A 2585-nucleotide genomic window follows, 5' to 3' on the forward strand; every position below is an offset into this window, starting at 1 on the left:
ATGAGGAGGAAATTCTTTGCTGTGAGCGTGGTGAGAGCCTGGCCCAGGTTGCCCAGGGAAGCTGTGGCTGCCCCATCCCTGGCAGTGTTGAAGGGCAGCTTGGATGGGGCCTGGAGCAGCCTGAGCTGGTGGGAGGTGTCCCTGCCCATGCAGGGGGGTTGGCTCTAGATGATCTTGAAGGTCCCTTCCAACCCAAACCATTCCACAATTCTATAAATCACCACTGTTAAGATCTGCTGTTCTATGAACCACAGACCAGGGACAAGATGTGACAGGTTTTTACCTTTGCTGGTGTCAATCAGCCCTGGCTCCAGCACCAGCAGAGCAGGAAACACCCCAAGGGCTGGCTGGGCTCTGCAGATACCCCTGGGAGCAAGAGATGTCTCAGCAAAAGCTCCTGGCACAGAAGCAAACGTGTCACTCGTGTGTCATTTGATGAGCACAGCTCTTGCTCAACCACACGTGCACACAGGTAATCAGGGAACAATTAAGGAGCTCCAAATACCCAGAGCATGTCTTGGCTGTAGAGAAATGAATTCATTCCAGTGACGGATTCAAATCAAATAGGAAACCTTCAATTAAGTAATGAGATTTTCTAGGTGTAGTTTATTCCCCCTCCCCCCCCCCAATTCAGTTCTCACTGATGTTAAGGGGTGGGGTTTTTTTTTGCTAACCAGGGCAGTAACTGAGGAACATTCAGGACTTGTCTAGCTTGGGTTTTGTGGTTGGTTTTTTCTTTCCCTCCCAAGAAAACACCCAAGTGACTGGTCCTGGTTAGGCCCTTTTTTCCCCCCTCCCCTCTGTTTGTTCCCAGCCCAGCAGAAGGGGTCAACAATGAAGGCAGGTTCCACAGAGCTGGGAGAAACCCCCACGTTTTCATTTGTACTCCCTCAAACCAGAAGCTCAGGGCAGGGGGGTGTGACACCCTGGGGGTATCAGCCACCTGACCTGGCTTTCACTGGCCCTGGAGCTTCAGTGATGGAGGCTTGTTTGTTAGCTTGGGACAGTCATTCTTCCCAGTGAATGGTGCCAACACACAACAGGAGTTGGGGAAGGGCAGGTTGGATGGGGCTTGGAGCAACCTGGGCTGGTGGGAGGTGTCCCTGCCCATGCAGGGGGTTGGATCTGGATGATCTTGAAGGTCCCTTCCAACCCAAACCATTCTGTGAAATCTCCATGATAGAAAGCCACGATGCTCCTGCTCCCATAAACACCTTTCCACCACTGACTAGTTGGCAGCTGAGGATGAAATAAACCCACTTTTATCACTTTTAAATAGCAAACAAACACAAACCAGCACTAGTGGGGAAGGGTCCCAGGTCCAGGCACACAGAAAGCTGGTCCATCCTGTGGGAAAAGTGCTTTCCTCCACTAAACAGAAAATAAAGCATTTTTGTGTGTCCAGACTCATGGTCAGACTCTTAAGTTGTTTTTTTATCAACCCATTCACTGGGGACAAATATAAGGCTGGTGTCACCAGACAGAGTCAGTCACCAAGTCACAAGCCCTTGGCCTCCACCCCAACCATCTCCCTGCAGGACACCAGGGAGAAACCCACACCCTGCCAAGCCCAACCCTCCAGTGCAGGAGGTTTCCCAAGCACCATCAGGTCAGTACATCTGAAAAATAGGTTTTATTTTTAACCAGTGGTATCGTGACATCTTATCTGGCAGAACCAATGACAGCAAAATTCATGGATAGAAACAAAATAGCAGATTTCTTCTCTGAAGTGCATCCTCCCCCTCCCACTGCACCCAAGGGCAGGGAGCAACAGCCACGGGCTCCAGCAGAGCAAGGACCCTGGATGAAACCTTCCCACTCACACACACACACACACACACAACACCTATATTTTTAAAAATCTGTAGCAATATTTCTGCATGAAATCACATTGGAGCATCTACACATAAAATGGGCTGATAAAAATAATCTTGCTGTAGGTTTACACAGTATATCTACATTTTCATTTCAATACCTGGAACTGCTGGTCCAGCAGAAAAAGGAGGGGTATTTTGTTGTTGTTGTTGTCTTGATTTTGTTGAGCTGAGGAGAGTTTTATTCCCAGGGCATGAAATAACTGCTCTCTTCATCTCACCCCACACCTTTAGGAAACGTTTGACCTAAAGAGGTCACTGGGAAGTAGCCCAGGAAGAACCCATGGCTTTGTCATCCGTGTCCCACCCCCCTTTGTGCTGCCTCCTCAAACACAGGGTTCAAAACCATCACAAACAGTTCCTCTCTGTCCTGCCAGTAACAAGAACACAAAAATACTGCACAAGCCTCTCTCCTCACATGCACAGGTACCTCGTCCACCAGGATGCCTGCAACAAACACTGCTCTACAAAAAGTCTCCTCCACGAGTCCTGAAATGGGGCTCCTGAGCTCCCCAGGGCAAGTTCAAGCACACAAAGGTGCTGAGAAACCTCCTGCCATTTGTCACTTGTAAAATACAAAATACTTGAGCCACGTTTGGGTTCAGCTTTTCATGTTTCCTCAAGCAGAGATCAACCTGATCAACCTGCTACAAACCAGCCAAGAAGCTCTTCTCTGAGAGGGTAAAAAAAAAACCAAACCTCTAGTAAATG

The sequence above is a fragment of the Apus apus genome, chromosome 23, assembly GCF_020740795.1.
Source record: "Apus apus isolate bApuApu2 chromosome 23, bApuApu2.pri.cur, whole genome shotgun sequence".
Taxonomy (NCBI): Eukaryota; Metazoa; Chordata; class Aves; order Apodiformes; family Apodidae; genus Apus; species Apus apus.